Below are 24,077 nucleotides of genomic sequence, written 5' to 3'. Positions count from 1 at the left end.
AGATTGGCTTCATTTTCATTTTAGTTTCATTTAAATATCCTGCCGCCCGGTTCTTGGCCCATACCCCTCTGTGGATGAGTGCCATCCATCTGAGGTCATCAGCATCAGCATCAGACGGGCGTAGCTATGATGTGCTTGTAGTAACAGCACGTGAGGATACAGCGGTCGCATTGTCCTGTTTATGCAGGGCTCGTGGTGAGCGGATTTCGTTAACGCTGTCAGTTTCTTCGCAGTAAGCGTACATTTTTTTGTTCATGATTAATTTGTTAACTCGCAGCAAGTAAGATTACCCGGCTGCCTTTGCAAATTCTGTTAGTTTCCTCCTTGAGTTTCGTGTACTTCTGCAAAAATCTTCACCAGCTGATAGACCAGTTTCTTGGAACTGCTGTTGCTGTGCCAAGATAGCATATGGAGCCTTAGACGACGAAAGTTTGACGATAACTGGTCGAACCTATTTATCGGCGTAAGATCCAAACCTGTGCGCTCGGGAAACTTCAGAGTCAGAAATATGCATATTAGGGTGACGAGACAATACGTCACGAACAAGGCCTTCAGACTGAGCCCACGTCTCAGTAGGGCTGTCCGGTACACCAAAGAACAATAGGTTCTCTCGTCTGGACCTGTCTTCAAAATCATCCAGCCGGGCATTGAGCGCCTGGCCTTGCATCCTAACAGTTTCAGTGATTAGACGTGGTGTATCACTTACTCATGCAGAACCGTCAAATGATTCAACGAAAGCTTCAACCGCTGATAATCTTTCTGTTAGAAGAGCGACAGTCTGTGTTAATGCCTCCTGTTTTGTCTTTAGGTCGGCGAGGACTTCCATTAGCTCACCATGACGGTGATCACCTCTTTCAGACAGCTTAGCGATGGCACCTAGTATTTCTTTGTTAGTATTTGCGGGGCTGGGGTTTACCTCAACATCTCCGAAACACAGTAACAGCTTTGTGACAAGCACACATTCACATAGGCACTCAAATATGACACTTGGGCACGGTAGGAGCAGCAAACAGACGTTGTTGGTCCGCTTATGGTGCATTCAGACGACGGACCGAATCCGAATGTGGCGGGACGGACGGCGCGTCCCGTGACCTCACATGAGCGATTTCCCTCGTCCGCGACTCGTCCGTGCGGCTCGCGGACGGATGAACCGAACCTGTTTCTCACATCGGGATTCTGGCGGGAGAAAGCCGATACTTCAGTGGATCAGCTTGGGGTTTCTGGCAACCAGTACACTTTTCGTCTGCTCGCGGCATGTCCTTCATGGCTCGCGCACAGCTGCATTACTGGTCGGCGTCATCTACGCTTGAGCATGGTTTACTTAGTTTCCGGGGGCTTTGTTCTCAGGTGAATAAATACGCAGGAATTACTTTTGGTGGTTCGGGAAATGTCGCCGCCGTAGTTTAACACGCGAGTTTCTTAGCTGCCATGGCGATGAAATAATTTCACTTCGGCAACCGGTGCCGTGCCGCTTGTAAAAAAGGACGGGAGACACGTTTCCAAGTGCCACACGGGAGGGGGGGGGGCACTGTAGTTGAAAGAACATTTTGCCAGCAACTCCGTTTTCTCCTGAGAGAATAACACTCCTCGTCCGTTTCTCACCAGGCGACAGACATCGCAGCCAAGAATGTGCAGCCAATCGTCGCTTCTTGCGGGCATCCATGTTGAGTACTCTCAAACAGGTCTGCTGCCAGCGGGCGCAGGTGAGTGCCGAAGCTGCTGTAGAGGATAATCCGGCTGTTTTCTCCTAGGACACTGCCCGTCGTGTAGATGCGCCTGCAGGCGGATCATCTGCGCATTAGCCATCCGCGTCCATGACAAATCCAGATTCAGTTTACTCGGATTACTAACCTGCACAAAAACAAAATCGGATGTTTAGGCAATACTTTTTTGCAGACTAGTTGGTTCATACTTGAAAAATTGAATTGCTGCACAAACTTGAAGAAAAAAACAAGAGAGACAGGAAAGAGTGCAGACAGGAAAAACTGCACTCTTTCCTGTCTCTCTTGTTTTTTTCTTCAAGTTTGTGCAGCAATTCAATTTTTCAAGATGTTTAGGCGACCGCATCGTTGCCGCTCCACCGTGCCCACTGAAGGAACAGAGGAATTCCACGGTCTTTATATCCTCTCGCGTCGCTGTAGTCACCCACGGTGTTGTCGACCGGCTGACGATGGAAGGAATGCCGCCCTTTAAACAGGGTTGATGGCACAAGGGCGTATAAATGCAGATCGGGGCCGTCAGCAACACCGGTGAGGAGCAGTTGGTAACCTCTACATTCGCACGTTGTAGCCACGTTCCGAATCGGGCGACAAACGGCACAAAAAGCAAAATCGGATGTTTGAGCGACCGCATCGTTGCCGCTCCACCGTGCCCACAGAAGGAACAGAGGAATTCCGCGGTCTTTATATCCTCTCGCGTCGCTGTAGTCACCCACGGTGTTGTCGACCGGCTGACGATGGAAGGAATGCCGCCCTTGAAACAGGGTTGATGGCACAAAAGCGTATAAATGCAGATCGGGGCCGTCAGCAACACCGGTGAGGAGCAGTTGGTAACCTCTACATTCGCACGTTGTAGCCACGTTCCGAATCGGGCGACAAACGGCACAAAAAGCAAAATCGGATGTTTGAGCGACCGCATCGTTGCCGCTCCACCGTGCCCACAGAAGGAACAGAGGAATTCCGCGGTCTTTATATCCTCTCGCGTCGCTGTAGTCACCCACGGTGTTGTCGGCCGGCTGACGATGGAAGGAATGCCGCCCTTGAAACAGGGTTGATGGCACAAGGGCGTATAAATGCAGATCGGGGCCGTCAGCAACACCGGTGAGGAGCAGTTGGTAACCTCTAGATTCGCACGTTGTAGCCACGTTCCGAATCGGGCGACAAACGGCACAAAAAGCAAAATCGGATGTTTGAGCGACCGCATCGTTGCCGCTCCACCGTGCCCACAGAAGGAACAGAGGAATTCCGCGGTCTTTATATCCTCTCGCGTCGCTGTAGTCACCCACGGTGTTGTCGACCGGCTGACGATGGAAGGAATGCCGCCCTTGAAACAGGGTTGATGGCACAAGGGCGTATAAATGCAGATCGGGGCCGTCAGCAACACCGGTGAGGAGCAGTTGGTAACCTCTAGATTCGCACGTTGTAGCCACGTTCCGAATCGGGCGACAAACGGCACAAAAAGCAAAATCGGATGTTTGAGCGACCGCATCGTTGCCGCTCCACCGTGCCCACAGAAGGAACAGAGGAATTCTGCGGTCTTTATATCCTCTCGCGTCGCTGTAGTCACCCACGGTGTTGTCGACCGGCTGACGATGGAAGGAATGCCGCCCTTGAAACAGGGTTGATGGCACAAGGGCGTATAAATGCAGATCGGGGCCGTCAGCAACACCGGTGAGGAGCAGTTGGTAACCTCTACATTCGCACGTTGTAGCCACGTTCCGAATCGGGCGACAAACGGCACAAAAAGCAAAATCGGATGTTTGAGCGACCGCATCGTTGCCGCTCCACCGTGCCCACAGAAGGAACAGAGGAATTCCGCGGTCTTTATATCCTCTCGCGTCGCTGTAGTCACCCACGGTGTTGTCGACCGGCTGACGATGGAAGGAATGCCGCCCTTGAAACAGGGTTGATGGCACAAGGGCGTATAAATGCAGATCGGGGCCGTCAGCAACACCGGTGAGGAGCAGTTGGTAACCTCTACATTCGCACGTTGTAGCCACGTTCCGAATCGGGCGACAAACGGCACAAAAAGCAAAATCGGATGTTTGAGCGACCGCATCGTTGCCGCTCCACCGTGCCCACAGAAGGAACAGAGGAATTCCGCGGTCTTTATATCCTCTCGCGTCGCTGTAGTCACCCACGGTGTTGTCGACCGGCTGACGATGGAAGGAATGCCGCCCTTGAAACAGTGTTGATGGCACAAGGGTGTATAAATGCAGATCGGGGCCGTCAGCAACACCGGTGAGGAGCAGTTGGTAACCTCTAGATTCGCACGTTGTAGCCACGTTCCGAATCGGGTGACAAGCGGCACAAAAAGCAAAATCGGATGTTTGAGCGACCGCATCGTTGCCGCTCCACCGTGCCCAGACTTCAAATTTTCTCGCCCCCAGTTGGCAGGACGTCGGCAGGACGACCGTGAACGCTGGCGCTGCATGACAAGTATACTGACAGGATCAGGTCTGTGAGACACACGATAAGTAACTGAGAAAGTGGACGGGAATACCGTCTCGTACTAGTTCGTGGCGCGGAGACTCGAGTTCGTATCCCTCCCGTACTTGGTTGTCACTTTGCCACCAACTTATCACTTGATTTCACATGCATGCTACAATTCCTGTATGCCACTCTGCCTTTCATTTTATGATCTCTCCCTATAGACTAGTTAAGAAAAATTATTATTTGGACTTATTGTTTTGTTTGTTTTTGATCACCCGTTGGCTTCATACGGCAGTGGTAAACATAAATAGAGCAACCTCGTTTTAATAATGTCACGGTGTATGTGCTTACAGTGGGGCAGTCACATCAGTCACCTTGGAACACGCATAGTCGGTACAGCCTGTACGGTGGTGAAGTACGCTTCACACACGCACATACATACATACATACATACATACATACATATATACATATATACATATATACATATATACATACATACATACATACATACTGTCACGATGAGTCACAAGTACTGGGGGATATATTGAACGACCGGGTAGCTAGCTCTAGGACGATGCGTCAGTCGTGGCTCGCTCTCGAGCCGAGAAGAGACACGCAAATCTTCTTTCTTTCCTTCAGATGGTAGAGCCGCTCTTGCAGTCGACCCGCTACGTGTGGCTGGCATTATCCCCCCTTTCGAAAAGAAAAAAAAAGTCCCAAAAGGGGGAAAGAAAAGTACATAGCACCACCACGATGTTACGACATAGGCACGTGGAAAAAAAGAAATTGGAAATTCGGATAAAGTAAAAATAGAAATGAACGAGCGTGCCAATATAGGAAAAATCAGTGAACGAAGAAGCAAGTTTACAAAAATAAATAAATAACACAAAGAACGCTGTACGGCAAGAAAAAAGTTATGAACAACGCGCAATAAATGGTTTCATGCGCAACACATGAACGACATCCGACCTCGGTCGTGTCCTACTCCGTGCCTGCGATGTTGAGTCCGGAACCACTTCGTAGTTCACGTCACTGACGCGACGTAACACTTTATAAGGGCCAAAGTACCGGCTCAGTAACTTTTCACTAAGGCCACGGCGGCGGACGGGCGTCCACACCCAAACTTGGTCTCCGGGGTTGTAAAATACTTCACTGTGGCGGATGTTATAGCGACGTGCGTCTGCCTGCTGTTGCTCGCCGATGTGTAGTCGCGCGAGCTGCCGGGCTTCCTCAGCACGCTCTGCGAATTCATCGGCGTCAGTTGCCAACTCGTCTTCGTCTTGACACGGTAGCATAGAGTCCAGCATGGTCTGCACTTCGCGGCCGTACAGAAGCCGAAATGGCGTGAATCGCGTGGTCTCTTGCACGGCGGTATTATACGCGAAGGTCACGTAAGGTAAGATCCGGTCCCATGTTTTGTGCTGTACGTCGATGTACATTGAGATCATGTCTGCGATGGTCTTATTCAGTCGCTCGGTAAGTCCGTTGGTTTGCGGGTGGTACGCAGTTGTCTTTCGGTGTCTGGTGTTGCTCAGTTTGAAAACCTCGTCCATAAGCTGCGCCGTGAATGCCGTCCCTCTGTCCGTTATTATACTGGAAGGAGCACCGTGTCGTAACACGATGTGGCACATGAAAAATTGTGCTACCTCAGAAGCCGTGGCTCGTAAGATCGCCTGCGTCTCAGCGTAGCGTGTCAGATAGTCGGTCGCGACGATCACCCATTTGTTGCTGTCCGCAGATAGGGGGAATGGCCCGAGAATGTCCATGCCGACTTGGTCGAACGGCGTGCAGGGTGCTTCAATGGGCTGAAGCAAACCAGCTGGCTTAACAGATGGTTGCTTTCGACGCTGACATTCCCGACAGCTCTTGACGCACTTCTTGACGCTTGCCGAAAGTCCTGGCCAATAGTACCTCTCGCTCACTCTGGCAAGTGTCCGTGAGTAGCCCAGATGACCGGATGTGGGTTCGTCAAGGCAAGCGAAGAGGACGTCGTCTCGCATGTCTCGAGGAACCACCAGGAGGTAGGTACGGTTGTTCGAACGAGCGATCTTCTTGTACAGCAAACCCTCTCGAAGGCAGAACGACGGCAACGAGCGGGATAAATGACGTGGTATGATTGTGCCCTGGCCCTCTAAATGATCGATGATCGGACGAATCTCTGCGTCATCCCGCTGCAGTTTACTCAAGTCTGATGAGCTAATGGCACCCAGGAAGCCTTCGTCTTCCTCTGCTTCCTGACTGACGACATGAAGGGGTGCGCGTGACAGTGTGTCAGCGCCTTCATGCTTACGGCCGGACTTATGGACGATGGTGACGTCAAATTCCTGCAGCCGCAAGCTCCACCGTGCTAGCCGTCCTGAAGGGTCGCGCAGGCTTGCCAACCAGCAGAGGGCATGATGGTCCGTCACTACCTTGAAGGGACGACCATAAAGGTACGGGCGAAACTTGGTGATTGCCCACACGACTGCGAGGCACTCTTTCTCCTTAGTGGAATAATTCGCCTCGGCACGGGATAGAGAGCGGCTGGCGTAGGCTATCACCCTTTCGATGTCGTCTTGACGCTGAACGAGCACTGCACCAAGCCCAACGTTACTAGCGTCAGTATGGACCTCCGTGTCAGCATCATCGTCGAAATGAGCGAGAACGGGTGCTGATTGCATGCGCTGTCGCAGTTCATCAAAAGCTGCTTGTTGCTCGTTTTCCCAGACAAACGGCGTGTCGTCCCTTGTGAGACGAGTCAGAGGTTCTGCTATCTGTGAAAAGCCATGAATGAACCAGCGATAGTAGGCGCACAAACCAAGGAAGCGCTGGACGGCTTTCTTATCGACAGGAGCTGGTAATTCGGCAACAGCGGCAAGCTTGTCTGGATCGGGCCGGACTCCTTCAGCGCAGACTACATGTCCAAGAAATTGCAGTTCTTCATAGCCGAAGTGGCACTTCTGTGGCTTTAGAGTGAGGTCCGCCGATCGGATAGCCTCCAGCACGCTGCGCAGGCGCTGTAGGTGCTGCTCGAACGATGCAGAGAAGACGAAGGCTTCCTGGGGGGGTCTGCAGCATCCGTGAAACTACCCAGCACCTCCACCAGTTTGTCACGATGAGTCACAAGTACTGGGAGATATATTGAACGACCGGGTAGCTAGCTCTAGGACGATGCGTCAGTCGTGGCTGGCTCTCGAGCCGAGAAGAGACACGCAAATCTTCTTTCTTTCTTTCAGATGGTAGAGCCGCTCTTGCAGTCGACCCACTACGTGTGGGTGGCAATACATACATACATACATACATACATACATACATACATACATACATACATACATACATACATACATACATACATACATACATACATACATACATACATACATACATACATACATACATACATACATACATACATACATACATACAACCATTACTACTAACATCCGCTATACTTCCCTTGACATCATTTTCTGTTCGTTCTCAATAATACTGTGACTAAGAAAAGGAGCCCTGAATTTACACTTACTTCTTTTATATGTTGTGGTAATTTAGTATACCCATCATTATTACCATAACTGTAGTGTACATTACCACCATCATGATACATTAATCGTGCTTCCTTATCGTCGTCGCGTATGAGCATCATCATTTTGGGCTCATCGTAGCTGTTGTGTCAAATTAAGGCCACAAAACCAAGACCTCGTACGTGGTGAAGGTGCTGGGTTGGCAAGAACACACGTATGTACAGATAGATATACACGCATACATACGTCTATTCGCTCTCTGTATTTTCTTCTCTTTACAATGGCCCATGTCGCCAGGATATGATATATGATCACTTTATAGTCTCAATACATACAAGCTCACAGAGACGTGTCATTTGCTAATTAGCTGTGTGCTTTTACGTGAGCGTGCCCTGTCTTCATTTCTGTTTAGCCTGCAGTCTTTTAGCATATAAAGCTTGCGACACACCACATACTTTGTTTGCGAAGACGCGCCCACAATACGACTGCGAGTTTCGTCAGGGTCAGACAAGCGATCGCTCATGTGTACATCGCTCGTTTCTATTCTGGGAACCAGCGATTGATGTGGTGCTGTTTAACTATTATAACGCGTCGGAAGAGAATATGAACGTATATATGTGCCGTGCGATATTGAAGGTGAGCAGACGAATCTTTCGCAATAGAGGTGAGCCATTTTGTTTCTGTTCATGCTTAGTGAACTGGTTAATCTCTGAAATTATTATAACCATAGTTTCTGTGAGATTTACGTTGCTCTCAACAAAAGCTAGAATGCGGGCCAGGCACTTGAACGTTAACAAAGAAACGCAGGTAGTTAAGACATGCAACCAGCGATTGAACGAAAATTGTTAAGTCCAGCAAACTGGAAGGTGGTGGTGTGGATTAGAGAGCAAGTAACCTTAGCCTACGTTAAGTACACTCTGGATCACGCCCCAATTAAAATTCTAGATAGAGTCGGGAACGTGGATGTAGCCAGCATGTAACCAAGACTTGATTAGGAGAGTAGTGAATGGTTTATGGATGTCGTGCTATAGAAATATTTTTACACGTATTTAGGGAGTACATAACTGATATTGTGCAAGGCACTCAAGGAGTGCAGCTAAATCATTTAAAAGTGAGTAGTCTTTGTTATCGTTGACGCTTATTAGAGTGATTAATTTTCACCATCCCTGTAATTGCTGTTACTGAAAAAAGTGTTCACCATGTAATCACGTGGTAACACGGGTATAGGCGATATTCAATAGTTAGCGGCCATGGATGTTGTGCTCTAGGTCAATCTTATGTGTTTGAAGAAAACGAAATGTATATACACTGCAAGATGAACTGGTTGGGCTTCTTCCTCTCTTCGCTCGTTTTGCAACAAGGACGAAACAATTGAACGTTATTTCATATCATGTAACTGCTTCAATGTACCGAGGAGGAACATTCTGAAAGCAGTTCATGATCGAATGAAATTGGATTTTGTTATTTCAAATATCCTATCTTTCGTGGCCTCATTAGTTAATTATCACCAGAATCTAAGTCCCCGGTAGTTTTTTAAAATTAATGCTGGTGGCTTTGATATCAAGCATCATTGATTTCTAACTATTCTGTACTTCATTAGTCATCTTATGTTATCACTTTCATTTATAAATTATTAGTTGGCGAATCCTTCAGGCTGGGTTTGAGTCTGACATACTAGTCGTCGTCGTCGTCGTCGTAATCATCATTATCAATCATCATCATCATCATCATCATAACCTTAAACAAGGTAAACGAATTTGTCAAATGAGAAACGTAGTTTTTCTCGTGGAAGCTTAATAACTATGTATTCATGCAGTCACTGTAATTAGAAAAAAAAACGCACATCTATTGCTGTATGCCAGGTCTATAAAAATATAGGCAGCGACGTGGGTCGCTGGAACATTTGATTTTAGGCTTGAACATTGCTAGAGCACCGAATATGATGAAAAAGAAACCGAACTCTACGAAGCACGGCAATCGTTCCTATAGCCTCGGAATAATCCTTCCGATTTTTCAGTAGGGGTGTGCGAATATTTGAAATGTCAAATGAAGAATCGAATAGTGTTCTATTCGGCTCGATACTCGAATAAAACAGTGTATAGTAAGAAACACAATGTATCTTTCTAGTGACAAGCCCCAACGAAATAACCTCGAATTCACCGAATGTTGGAAGAAGGAAGGTTAACGTTGCCATCATTGAATGACGAAGATGCGTTCAGTGCGTATTGAATGATTGTGTTGTCCGCAATCTCCTGACGCCATAGCTCTCGCCGATCGTTACCCCGTCCTCAGACTCCTTCGACGGTGTCCCCAATCTTTCCTAACTCTTCTCTCTTCTCTCTGTCGCTCCTGTGTGGCAAGTGCTTTCTCTTTTTTGCCTTTCTACTATTATTTTTGCCCCGCCACGGTGGTCTAGTGGCTAAGGTACTCGGCTGCTGACCCGCAGGTTGTGGCATCGAATCCCGGCTGCGGCGGCAGCATTTCTGATGGAGGCGGAAATGTTGTAGGCACGTGTGCTCAGATTTGGGCGCACGTTAAAGAACCCCAGGTGGTCGAAATTTCCGGAGCCCTCCACTATGGCGTCACTCATAAACATATGGTGGTGTTGGGACGTCAAACCCCACATATCGATCAATCAACTATTATTTACATTTCTTCTCTCATCCGCTACAAGTAGCTTAGCCGTGTCACCAGATTAGGCAGACAGGAATTATCTACATTTTCCTTTCCATCAATAAAAACAATTACTACTACTTTGCCGGGACTATCGACGCCATCTTAAAAGCAATAGCTGCACTACCTGAAACACACACACACGCACACGCGCACGCACACGTGCACGCACGCACGCGCGCACACACGCATGCACGCATGCACATACATACATACATACATACATACATACATACATACATACATACATACATACATACATACATACATACATACATACATACATACATACATACATACATACATACATACATACATACATTCGCACGCACAGACCAGCGCAGACTTGGTACTAACATTTGTCGCACACGGTCAAGTTCATTCCGAGGAAACCATCACCTAGCATGCGCTTTCCAGAAAGGTATCACAAAAAACTCTTTAAAAAACTATGAGACGTCGTCTTAACAGCGCTCATCGATAAACCTGGTCTTTATGCTATGCGAAAGGCCGATAATTCACTGACGCATTCAGTATCGGTTTTTTATAGCACAGATATGACATTTATCGATGAACGTTGTTAAAATGACGTCTTATTATTTTAACGCGAGAGCGTTGAAGAGCTTATTTCGCAGAAATTGTCGCGTCGGCGCCTGCGTGGGTGTCGCTAGTTGTGAGCGAAAAATCATCTTGCGCGTGACTGAAAAAAAATGAAAAAAGATGCAGATAAAATAATAATAATAAAGGTTTGTGGGTCCGAGTGAGGATCGAACCCAGACCGTTTGCGTGGCAGGCAGGTGTATCATTGCAGCATATTTTTTTGTCGTAATTATTTTTGCAACACTTGTATGGTATGTACTTACCGTGTGCATCTTCTGGAGTGGTTTTGGTGTGGGCAATCATATATTAGCCGAACTTCATCCATTTTTATGTTATATAGCCACGCACCTGCTTTTAGGTACCGTGAAGAATAACTTTTATGCTTTACAAACACATGTGTCTAGCACCTAGGCTTCACAATACAGTATATATTAGTATTATTGCATGTAACAAGCGTACATTGCCATCGGGCGTCAGAACGTGTGAATATGATAACGAATTCATAGCTTAAAGCCAGCCACCCATTACAAAAGGCACGCACTTTACTGCGTGTATTCCCTTAAGGGATGTTCCACGCGCTTCCCGCACAGCCGCAACGCACGCTCCGGGACCCCTACCGCACGCAAGCGGGGGACAAATAACCCAATTGGCGACGCTGGGGAGGGTGAAAGAGCGTCGCTAATTGGCTTATTTGTCCCCGCTTACGTGTGGTCGGGGTCATGGCACGTGCATTGCGGCTGTGCGGGAAGCGCGTAGAACAACCCTAAAGGCTAGTTGACTCTGAAGGCAGGGTGGCCGAAGTGGTTAGGTGGCAACGCGGAAAGCGGAAAAAACCTCCTCTCCAGGCGGCAAGGGCAATCGCTTTCGGAGCATTTTTTTTCGCCTGCCGAGGCTCGCCGCTTTGCCACAGCCAAATCACAATGGCATGCAGTGGAGACGCGGTGGTGGCGCGCGTGTGCGCTTGGGAGAAGCATTGCCACGTCATAGCGACACGCGCGCAAAAGCGCCAGATGCCGGCCTGTTCTGCCGCGCGGCAAGTTGAAAGAGGGATGCAGTCTGAACAGGTGCATGTACTCACCGCCTCGTCGCTTCGTAAAAGCCCTCTTGCCCGCTTTGCCGCGCCGCCTTCGGTGTGAACCAGCCTCAAGACTACATAGCGGGTGCATAGCAAGTTCAGAAAGACTTTATGGTTAAAGCATGCTACCCATTACACAGAATGCCGCCGTATGTGAAAGCTTCACTGAGACGTACAAGCCACTTTATCTTTATCCAATACACTGTACACTTCTCGAGTAAAATGATACAATAAAAAGTACGCACTAAGGAGATGAAGTACGCACCGAGGGACAGGGTATCGCTATCGCGTTCAGTTCATAAAGGGCCAGTTAACAGCACTCAGGTCCAATCATTTTAATGAAGAGAAATATGTGAACATTTAGTAGGAGAACACGCTGCCGCAAGAATTTTGCGAATGCGTGCTATAATAAGGAAGTTACAAGGGTTATAACATCCATTCCAGACAGTTTCAAATTTTCGTGCGGCCGCTCACCACCCTTCTCCGTGAAGCAGTAGCCCGTCGTCCTGACTCCGCCCACTTTGGCAACGCTGTCGACGTCCGTGATTCGTCATCGGTGCGTAAACAACTACCGAGGGGGCTTTTACTTTGCATGAGCACGTGTCATAGTGACGCGGGCACAAAATGGACTGAGGAGTACTTTTCCCCTCGCAGTTCAATAGTAAGATGCCTCTTTATCTTGGAGGATTTCATTCTGGCACTACCGCTTCTCTCGAAGTCTCGGGTACGGTACCATATCTCGGGCTCTACAATACAGCAGAGGGCAGCACAGAAACATGAAAACGTGGACTGTGCGGCTGAAACTGCATCGCTGCGGGGCCAAGCCACCGTTTCGTAGAGCAAAGAACCAAACAACGAGCTCAGTGGTGCGTTTAACGTTGCCCATGGGGCAAGCTTTCGCCATAGTGCGCTTACGTAAAGGATTGTTGAGGCGAGGGAAAGAGGTGCGGAATTCTTTTAGATGCGGAGCATCTCTTTGATTAGCCTGTGTAACGCTGTCCCTCCGTACGAACGCACCGCAAGTGTTGGCGCAGCGCCAAATAGGTCACGCCACTGCTGTGCGTCTACGTCACACTCCCCTTGCAGTGCCAGCTGACGTCACTCTCTCCTTCGCCTGCCGCGCGCTCGCCCCGGCGCCCGCATCTGCCGCCTCGTTCGTTCGCCCGCAACACCTGCCGCGACCGCCGCTTACTACACCACCGACTCCGGCCGATTCGTCCGTTCACACGTAATAAACCTGACGTGCGCCTAACGTATTCGTTGAAACATGCCTGTACATGTCACCTACAAGACCTACGCCAGCCGTCGCTTCAAAGAAATCTTCCAACGCTCACTGCAGCCCCCGTGTTAGCACCGTTAAACCCGTGACACCACCCACGCGCAACGCTGCTGCTTCGCATCCCATCAGGGTTACCTTCGGGGTGATAGCCCAAGTTTTTTCGAAATGGAGTGTCTGCATGGCACACAGCGCTGCAATATTTAGCCGGAAAAAAAAAAGAGTCTGAGCCTATTTACTGGCCCTTTAAGCGATCGAAGCTTAAGGATAACCAGTTTTTAGGCTCTTTGCGATGATGTTTTTTTTTTCTGAGACGCTCATGCTTGCTGATAGAATCTGCAAAATCTCAATAAAAACGGTGTTACAGCATATCCAAGGAGTGAATGATGATGAGTGGGGCGGAGCGTTCGGCCATGCGTTCGTCCGGATGGGCGCTTTGCCCCACTCATCATCATTAACTTCGTGAATGTGCTGTGATGTCTTTTTTTGCTTAAAACTTAAGTGTTGACAAAGCGATGGAGTCATCGATTCACTAGCTACATAATTGCATTCATGGTGATGTTGACTCATGAATACTTTTTCATATATATAAGCAAGTTTTATTTAAAAGCCATTGGTATTGGCAAAGTACCACCTTGAATACTGTAGTCAATGCTGCATTTCAACTTGCAGTTAAAAAAATTGCTAAGGCTCCAGTTGTTTCCACATACGAGCTTGCCTGAATTTACATATTTGCAGTATATTTTCTTGGTTAGAAGTTTTCTTAGTGTTCTTTTGGCAAAGCTTGTGAATACTGGATTCAAATAGAAAGGATGTGGTATTCTTGGGCCATTTCGAAGATTGTTTCTTAAGTCCACCTCGGTGGATCAGTGGCTACGGCGCTCGCCTGCTGACACGCCCGATGGTCGCGGGTTCGATTCCGACCATGGTGGTCGCATTTCAATGGAGGCGAAGTGGTTGAAGCCCGTCTACTCTGCAAAGTCAGTGCAGGTTAAAGAACATCAGTTGGTGGAAATTTCCAAAACCCTCCGCCAAGACGTCTCTCACAATCATATAGCGGTTTTTGGATGTAAAAAACCCAGATATTAATTAATTAAAATCATGGCATAGACATTCTATTGCTGCTTTGATAATAGTTACCTTGCTATTCGAAAGTGTTCGAGCAGTATTTGAGTCACTTCTAAAATTTGCTATTCGCACAACCCTAGTTATGAGTGGCCGCGCCTGATATGTGTGCGTTAAGTTTTAATATTTCGTCGTCATCCCGAGCGCTCTCTTGAATTCTTTACTTTATTAACATATGCGGCTGAAATGTCGAAAGTTACGGGCCGCGTGGAGCAATAGAACCAGAAATAATGAGCGTAACACTAAGGTGTACGATGACAGCTGTGGAAATTGGAGAGTGATCGGGTGCAGCAGTGGTGTTGTAGTTGTCATTGAGAGAGAGAGTAAAACAATGGAGATACGTACATCATGCTTAGGCTGAATTATCTGACGTCATGCATCGACATAGGGAACATAATATAGGTACCATTATAAATTGACAATAGGGGTCAAGAGAAGGGCAGTCAAGGATGGCAGAGAACACGGAGGGTGTGAATAATTAGGAAGGAGAAGGAAGGGAAAAATGACAGGCAGGGGGGTCAACCAGACACGCGCGTTCTATTCGCTACCCTGCACTGGGGGAGGGGGGAGGGGGTTAACAAAAAGAAAACATCATCGAGGTGCATATGCCCCGATCCATTGGAAGCTTACACGCGACTGCTTAATCCGGTCGATCAAAAAAAAATTCTAGCAACGCCCGCGTCGTTTGATGGCCTGCGACACGTACAGTCACTATCCGAGAATCTTTTTTTTCCCCGGAAAAAGTTATATCATCTATATAGTTTGTTCAGCGTTACGTGTAGCACGCTGCGTTCACTCGCAGAAACACAGTAGAGGTTCTATTCTCTCGTCACTATCGCACGAGTCACATATGGAGGTATATGCCGTTCCTATGCCAACATGTAATACGCTTTCATGAAAGCTATATACTCCCAACCACAGGTGGCACAGTAAAGTTGCGTCCTGTCACAAGAGGTCCGATAGAACTCGAAGCATCCTCGATGGGTTCGATTTATGTAGGCGGCGGTTCTCGATGCTGGGATCACTAAGCCAAGTTTCCGACGTTGTGTCAGCGAACGAGTGAAAACCCCTTGCAGCGTTCGTTCTCGGGAAGGGTATTAGGGCTGTGTGGGTTTGAGTGGTTGTTGAGAAAGAGAAAGGAAGAGAAAAGTGAGCCCTGTTATTGTCTGCTTCAGTGAGCGACACCGCCACAGTAGCTCACAAGGGATGGGGGTGAGGAGGGATAAAAAGGGTAGGAGTAAAGGTGTAGAAAAGAGGAAGAAGAAGCAACAACAAACTGAGGGGATAGGAGAGACAGGAAAGATGGAAGCACGGTCTCTGGAGTCCGAGGACGGGGTACACTTGCGAGAGATGTTGTCGGCGTCTGTAGATGGTGTAGAGCAGGTCCAGTAAGTCAGAGCTGCACTGTCGTCGTGTGGGTGTTCTCGTGGGTGGACCGGGCAGAAAGGTTGCAAGCTTGAGACGGGGTCAGCTGTTGTTGATACGTACGCCTTTGGATTGCAGTGGAAGTAAACAACGCCTGATAACGAGAACGATGATGATTATCGGCCATGGCACACGTATTTCGGCTAGCCCAACATGTGATAGTTTAACACGTGCACCTCTGTATGGCTGCTAAGAAGGAGGTGCAAAAAGGAGAATAACCCAGAGAGAATCGAATCAGGTTTTTATTTGGGCACCACCGGATTTATTTAGAAGACGAAGTTTTTTCATAACAGAGGGAGAATGGCTCAGGCTAGCAAATGTATATCGACACACGCCGGTGCTAGCCGCAATTAGCGGTGCTTTAGTTTTATTTCACCAAATTCTTCCATAATTAACCAGCTCTAGCCGACAAAATGACGTGAGAAGGGCCAAAGTGCTCACGTTCACCACTAACGTATCGCAGGTTTGAATTAAGGTAGGAAATGAAAACAGCCAAATCTAGCCATTGCTAGCAAGTGCTGTTGTAGTATGCAAACAAATAAAGAAGGCAAGGAAACCCACGCTCGCCGTCTAACTCGCCAATACAATTACTTTTATCGAAGGTGCCCAGCATTGTTAATAAATTTCTCTAAAAGTTTTGGCCAACTCACCTTTGTTGTATATGTGTGTGTCTTTTTTTTTTGGTCGCAGTACATGCTGTAACAAGAGGAAGTTGCCTTCGCAACTGCTGCAACAAGAGGAAGTGACGCAACAAAATGCGCCACGTTAAAGCTTTCTTCCTTGCCATCGCCGTTTTGTTTGCAACGCACACAGTCACGACATACGCTGCCGCGAAGGCGAGCGACTTCGTAAGTGCGCTATATTTTTTTCCATGGGCTTCGTGATACATTTGTGTCACATGCACCCTTGCAACGACAGTATGATTTAGTGACGGTAAAAAGAGAGCGCGTGATCTCTGATCAAAAACACAAGGGAAACACACACGCACACACACTTCATTTTAAAAAAAGACACTTTTTTCCGGCTTGCAATAAACGCTCGCACGATTGTTTGTTTTTGCAGACAGCCGAGGCGAATTTTCGCTCCGTTTATAAACACAAGCATTTGATGACTTACGGTTCTGTCCACCAATGCGGATTAGTGGACAAGGGCTTTAGAAAATAGCCCGCTGATTTTCTACAACTTCCTTCCCTTATTTGGCAAAATATATTCAAATAAATGTTGTTTTGAGCCACATAAAAATTTTAAAACATATCCTTGTTCTTTACGCACGTTATTTTTATCAGATAAACGAAAGAGAGACTTTCCTTACTCTTGAAATTAACTTGAAAATGTGCTGTCAGTTTCGACGTTAGGAGCTGGTAAATGAGGTGGCCGGAAGTTTTTTTGGAGCACAACGCTTGCAACCTTGAAACCGTCTGTAGTTTGTGAAACAGACGAGTTGATTCCTGGCAGCCTAGCCCCGGGTACAACCGTCGGGCAAATAAAGTTTGTTTAACTTAACATGCACTAAACATTGCAAGCAAAGGTCAAGCTATCTGATCGCTTATTTCAGAGTGCTTGCCAATTTTTCTGACCGAATCCCGCTTTGATGCGCCTTCATTCAAATTCTGTCACTTCCATGTTACGTTGACATATTCCTATGTTCCACCGCTCCTGGCGCGCAGCAGATGCCATCAGTTTCAATTTAGCCCGTGAAGTTCGATGGTGAATATCTTAAAATACGTGTAAATTTTGCGCGATTGCTAAAAAAATTAAGTAGGCCATAAATTGGCAGGCACTACAACTTTGTTATATCAACACTTGTATTCAAGTCAGAAATAATAAGTTAACAATTTTTTAAAAATTATTCGCGACAGTGTGGTACTAACTGCGACAAAGTAATTCCGCATGAACGTTGAGCTCGCGTGCGAGAACTGCTGGAGCCTTACTGTCATAGGACTCTTATTTGAAAAAAAAAAAAATCTGTACCGATTTAAAAGCACCCTCTACATATGTCGATCTTTTATATACGCGTTAAATGAGTGTTACTTCTTTTTCGTATTATTTCACATACGCTGTCCTGGCAGATAGGTGCAATTATTAAACAATTTACATAGAAGTAGTTTGTTGATTTTCGCGTGAAAATATTTGAAACTTACATCACAAACATGACCAGCTGCCAGTTAATTTTTACTCTTCTTTATCTGTAACCCTTTCTGAAAAAAAAAAAAGCATCTCCAGAGGCAAGGTTTTATTTATGTACATGCGAGAGGTGGTGGCGCTGCTTTTGCAGTCCTGAGTTTAGTCCTTTTATTTTCGAGGCTCTGCAATTTTAAAAGCTGAATTAATGCAGGATTATCCGAATGCCAGACCTGATGAAACAAATGGTAAATAGATTCGTTCTGAACTTAGTAAAATTACAGCGAAAATTCGGTGTCAACTCCGACAACCGTGTGGATTGTCTCTGGAAAGGAAAGAACGTTGATCGTTTTTCCAGCAACGCGACCTTGACAAGCGTCTGATTTTATGTACTTTATAGCGAGTTGTAAACACGCATTTACGTGTTTAAAAAAAAAACATGGCGGATGCACTCTAAGATTGACTGTTTTTGTTTTAGGTTGACTGGGGAAATGAAAGCGGCGATCAGTGCGATAGTTCGCAGAACTGCCATTCACTGGAAACGATGTGTTGTGTAAGCACCGACGGCCCCAAACACTGTCAACCACTGGCTCAGATTGGTAAACGTTGCTCACTGAATGAGCCTTATAAAACATACTGCCCTTGTGCACAACGTAAGTTGCAATGTATATAAAATGTCAAATCATTAGATTTTCTCAATCCCCATGGGTAATGTAAGCTACGCAATGCGCAGCGACATGAAACGAAAAAATGTTCGGCGTAATATTGAAGAAAGCCCAGGAACACTTTTCCAAGCGATAATCTATTGACCTTATACGTCTGTGTTTATTGGCTCACGAACCGAGCGCCGCGAAAACCTTTACGATCCGTAAAATCTGAGTGTAGTTGCAGATATTGCTAGCTTGCTTTAAAGGAATGTAGCATGCCTAAACAGACGCGAAAGTTTTCAGTTGCTGTATTTCTGCTCGAAATGAAAGGCAAAAAGTCTTCGACAGCTTTGAATGCGCACTGTAAACTGTGACTGCAGCTTAAAAAAAAAGTAATCATACAAAGTGTTCTCAAAGCTAGTTTTGGTTCCTACGGTACCTTAACGTCACGACAGGAAATGAGCTTCTCGCTACGAGCTCGCTCAAAATCTCGTGACGTTTCCACAGCAGCTGCGCACCGCAACTCCGTTGGTGACGCAAAGCGGTCATTTCGAATGTTTTGGGGACGCACGAGTGGCCATGTTTTGGTAGCTTACGTCATCAGAACTTAGCAGACTGGCGTGATATTATCGGAATTGGTATTGTAGTCTAACTTCAAGTTTGAGACAATGTCAGTAGGTGCGCCATGTTAGAAATTGCTTGAATATAAAAAGAAAGTATCTTATCAGCATTTTCTGAGGTTCAAGCTTGCTCAGAGCCATCTCTACACACAGGAGACTTGTATGGTAGCGTACGCGTGAACTGACCTCCGAGAAATGGTGTCAGTACCCTTTTAACTGCTTTCTCTCCCTTTTCGTATTATTGAGCACGCTGATCACTACTTCTTACTACCGACGATAAGAGAACAATTAAGTGCTCAGATGACATTGAGATTGTAGCGGCGAGAGAAGAGGAGACGTGATATGACGTCGAAGGCGGCCGATGGGGCCGAGCCGATCTCGCCACTTTATTGCAGGCCTGAAGCGGAGCCACGTCGGCTACCAGCGTCCAAACCGCCAGGCCAGAAGCTCGTTCTAATTCTCGCGCAGCCCGAGCTCCCGCCAGCAGCGCGAGAGACGCGGCGCGGTGATGGAAAAAATGACGATGGTGATGATGGCGCTAGAAGATGTTTGATTGCATAACGTGGCACCACAAAGCACCGAGACCAGATTGATTAGCGTAACATGGGAGATGCATGGACTATGCCTCCTTGCAGGAGGCATATAGTCAAGCTGATTAAGAATATAATGCCAGTAAATATATGTTCGAAATAAGGCAGCGGTCACCGGTAATAACGCGTGATTACGAGTTAATTACAAATCATGTGGCTGCCGCGAAGCCGGACCCACCTAGCTTTCTCCAATCATCCTTATTTTTTTTCACTACATATTTTCGCTGTCTTTTACGTCATTTGTAGACTCTCCGTAACAGCACGAATTACGTTTTCTTAACGAGCCCAAACGTGTGAACGAAGAATTTACAAAGACGACCAAGAAAATTTCGTGTGCTGTCATGATAATTTTCCCCTAACGAAACTTGTATAAGTCCCTTTGGGTAAAGTGTATATATATATATATATATATATATATATATATATATACATTACCCAAAGCAACTTATACAAGTTTCGTTAGAGAGAAAATTATCATGACAGCACAAGATATATATATATATATATATATATATATATATATATATATATATAGTATGTGTGTGTGTAAGACCAGATTTCGTTCAACAAGTATTGGCTGGACTCTAAACTGTTGTGTCGTATCCCTAACAAAAACGGAGCTGCTTGAGAATTGAGAGGAGAAAAACTGTGGTGAACCTTATGCGACTAAATTCGCCGTTCGTCTTTTTAATAACTGTTTTTGCCAATGATTAGCGAAATTGCTTTTTGCCAATTCGCTAATGATCTGTATAGGAGAACGTCTGGCTGAGTATGACTCATGAGAACAAGATGGCTTGGCATTCAGCAAGCGCTTAAGCTTTGACTGGGTGGCTAAATGATGTGACATACACCCAGGCAATGCTCTACGATCTTTATCCTTTCCACTTTGGACTTGGACGGCTTTTGCTGTCCCATAGCAGAGTACCAAGTACTCTCAATTGTTAAACACTGTTCCTAAACACATTCTAAGAAAGAATATCGTTTTTAATATTGTGCATTCTTTCACGTTGTTTCTCGCAGCACATACGTGTGTTCACAAAGGAGACGGGATCAACATATGCGTGGCTCCTGGCAAAAGAAAATAAATTTCACCGAATTTCACACAGCACAGCGAGTCCGTTGAAGTCTTTGGTAAATTACAGCTGAGTCAATGCATGTAGCACACGTTACGAAACATATCGATTTGTGGCCGCGAAAGAACCAAGTTTGAAGCGCCGGCTTACCCTTCGGCCACCGCTCCCACGATCGCGCACACCAGAGGAGAAGAAAGGACATATAGGAACAGTTGAGAAAAACATAAAGGACACGATCGCGAAGCGCGGCCTCGGAGCTTCGAAACTGCTGAAAGCACGTGCCTACCGAGGCTGGGTTCCCGACGCAACGACGTAACAGCAAGCTAGCTTAATTGATTGATATGTGGGGTTTAACGTCCCAAAACCACCATATGATTACGAGAGACGCCATAGTGGGGGGCTCCGGAAATCTAGACCAACTTGGGCTCTTTAATGTGCCCCCAAATCTGAGCGCACGTGCCTACAACATTTCCGCCTCCATCGGAAATGCAGCCACCACAGCCGGGATTCGATCCCGTGACCTGCGGGTCAGCAGCCGAGTGCCTCAGCCACTAGACCACCGCGGCGGGCAACAGCAAGCCGGCGACGAAGACCAATGAGCAAAATATCAACGCCAGCCGGAGAGGCCAAAAATTAGACAGTGTGTAAATTCCAAAGTGTGTTCGCCGAAAGCCTGTGGTTATACTACTGACTTCACCATATCTTTTTAAATACGAAGTATTTCGTAACGAACTTCAGCGACTTTGACCGTATCCATTTGTCTAACCAGCTATACGTCTTTGTGCTATCCGGACCGTATCGTGAATTAGACCTATACCACTTTTTTTTTTGGCATAACATGAGTGACCTACCCTGACGAACATAAATGACCGGTCCTATAATGAAAATCTATAAGCGTCATATGGTTTACATGCCCCGTCTGTGATCCCCTAGTGGCCGTTTCGTTCACCTGATATGGAACAAAACTTGTATTACGAGACATTTCTGCATGACTAACATAAATGCCAGGTGGTAATGTGAAAACCGTGATGCGTAATCTATATGTATACCATCACGCATATCCCATGCTCATAGTGGGTTCGTGGCTCTTTAGCTAGCTTGAAATGTTCCAAACTTGGTACTGGATGGGCGACGGGACTGTAGAACGAACATAAATTACATAAGGTAACATGACGATCATATCATGTACAGCACGACTTACATGTACGGCATGATTTACTTGCCAACCTCATCGTGCCCTCATGTCCGGTTCGCCAACTTGATATGCAGGAAGACTGCTGTGACGTGGCGTGACTGTATGACGAACATAAATGACAGATGGCGAAATTAAACTCGTGACATCCATGTCATGTGTAACATGGTGTACGCCACGCACATGGTGCACTCATGGCCGTTTCGCTAGCTTTATACCGTCACGACCAGCGCCTATATTGGCCGACGAGGGAGCGGCGTTCTTTCTTCGTCAAAGAAGTCGCCAAAGGGCTGCCGGCCCGATGTCCGCCGTGTATTGTCCTTACTAGCCGGAAGGCGAGGCCGCCGTGCCGTCAGATTCCATAAACAGTTCCCCGAGACGACAGCAACGGTTTCCGCGGACGTAGCATCTTCCTTGGAAGAGTCTGCGGCGTCAGCCCCGCCGAGAAGGTGATTCTTAAGAGAGAAAGAAAGAGAAAAGTGAGCCCCGTAACTGTCTGCTTCAGTGAGCGACACCTCAACAGTAGCTCACAAGGAATGGGGAAGAGGAGGGATAAAAGGGGAAGGAGTAAAGGTGTAGAAAAGAGGAAGAGACGTGAGGTGGTAAGCCAGAAGGAGCGACAACAAACTGAGGGGATAGGAGAGATAGGAAAGATGGAAACACGGTCACAGGAGTCCGAGCACGGGGCACCACTTGCGAGAGCTCTTGTCGGCGTGAGGAGATGGCGTATAGGGCAAGTCCAGTCAGTCAGGGCTACACTGTCGTCGAAGGTCGTCGGCGTCAGGAGGTGACGTAGGGTGAGCCCAGTCGGCCAGAGCTACGCTGACGCCGGAGATCGCGAGGGCGCAACCGGTCGGCACGGAATCCAGCAAGCGAGCCTCAGCCCCACCGACAATTCGCCCCGCTAATTGAGCGGTGGTTCGGCGTACCTTTTGAGCTTTCGTGCGACGGATCTTTTGATGCACCCTGTCGTGTGAGTGTGGGAACCCTCACCCAGCGGCACTCACACGAGAAGGAAGAGCCACGTTGGTATACCACAATGCAGTGCGGTGACCACGCCCCAATAGTGCACATTCACTTGGGCGGGTGTGGGCGTCACCCTCGGAAGTTGTATGTGTGACACGTGATTGGACATATGATTGGATAGGTGTCTGGGGAGAACGCGTACTCTTTATAATGAGCCACCCGGCTCATTCGAGATGGCTCGCTATGTACACAATGCAAATAAACCCTCTGCTTAAGTTCACCTTCCTCCAGCTTCGAGATCGTTCTTCCGAAGTCGCTGGTGGCCCAAAGGCCAGTCGCAACAATACACACAATAATTGGCATTGCATGACATGGCTGTTTGACAAATGTACATGGCAGGTGGTAACATAAAAATCGTGGCATTCATGTCATGTTGAGCATTACTTGCATGTGCACCATCATAGTGGGGTCGGGGCCGTTTCATTAGCTTGATACATAACAAAATTGTTACTGTGCGAAGTAATTGTATGACGAACATGAATGACAAGTACTAACATGACAATCATTGCATGCGTTACATCATTATTTATAGCAGCTATGCGTTATGTGTTATGTAATTTAACCGCGCCATAAATATTTGTGACGTGAGCTTTGTTCCACCGTCATTGATCCATGAACTTCTCTTGAGTCGTGTTACTTTGAACTTTACGACGCGTAAACATTCATTTCAGGCATAAGAAAACACCGAGAGAGTGTAACCTTTTTTTAAATGAGATTATAACCTTCCGCAAGCAGCATGACTTGGCATGGATTCGGTATTTTCTGAACAATGAGTTTCAGACTCAATACTTGACATCACAATGCTTTCTTCTAATGCATTGTTATTTGTGCAGCTGTTAAGTGGGCCTACCTTAGTTACGTATTCAAATGCCAGCACGTTTGTTATTTTTCTCGTGAGCGCTATAGTAATCTTTTTTTTATTTTTAAACTTGTCACGTAGCGTATGCGACCTCTGTTACAAAAGCCTCCGTCGAAAAAAA

General features: G+C 46.9%; 1 long non-coding RNA gene across 2 annotated transcripts; it reads left to right on the top strand.

The window, feature by feature from the left end:
• The first annotated feature begins 3,971 nt into the window (after positions 1-3,971).
• Positions 3,972-20,914, top strand: LOC119183127 (uncharacterized). 2 transcript variants are annotated; one of them, XR_012886053.1, is made up of 4 exons: positions 3,972-4,175; positions 16,519-16,676; positions 18,428-18,602; positions 20,827-20,914. It is a non-coding gene; the product is annotated as an uncharacterized LOC119183127 (long non-coding RNA). The 2 variants fall into 2 exon arrangements; XR_012886052.1 differs by lacking the exon at positions 3,972-4,175 and adding an exon at positions 8,057-8,321.
• Positions 20,915-24,077: the final 3,163 nt, after the last annotated feature.

The sequence above is a fragment of the Rhipicephalus microplus genome, chromosome 9, assembly GCF_043290135.1.
Source record: "Rhipicephalus microplus isolate Deutch F79 chromosome 9, USDA_Rmic, whole genome shotgun sequence".
Classification (NCBI taxonomy): domain Eukaryota; kingdom Metazoa; phylum Arthropoda; class Arachnida; order Ixodida; family Ixodidae; genus Rhipicephalus; species Rhipicephalus microplus.
The sequence above is the reverse complement of the archived record's forward strand: the minus strand, read 5'-3'. Positions and strand labels throughout refer to the sequence as shown.